The sequence below is a fragment of the Bombyx mori genome, chromosome 15 (assembly GCF_030269925.1).
Source record: "Bombyx mori chromosome 15, ASM3026992v2".
Classification (NCBI taxonomy): Eukaryota; Metazoa; Arthropoda; class Insecta; order Lepidoptera; family Bombycidae; genus Bombyx; species Bombyx mori.
The window spans coordinates 9,181,588-9,181,989 of NC_085121.1; positions in this window are offsets into that span (position 1 = coordinate 9,181,588).

Genomic DNA, 402 nt, shown 5'->3' on the forward strand with positions numbered 1-402 from the left:
CATATTTTTTTAACCTAAACCGACTTTTTGGCGGGAACGCGAGAAGTGAAGTTGTGTGATTTGTTTTATTTTGTCTATTTTGTGTTTCTTCGGGTTTAAATGTGTAATAATGGTGGTTTATTAACTGTTTATATCTGTGAAAGTGCACAAATGTGGGAAAATGAAACAAAGCCGCTGGACGTAACTTCTCGGGATCCTCCAAAAAGTCCACTGAAAAAATCTTAGTAAATGACCACCATTTTACTAAGATTATATTTCATTCCATTTCATTTCATTTAATTTCATCCCAGTTAATTAATGTCTCAAATTAATCATCTTCATTGCATTTCACTCCTTATTAATCATTTTTCATAAAAATATGAATTAAAATAAGACGACTTAAAGGTCTCAGTTACCAGGTCC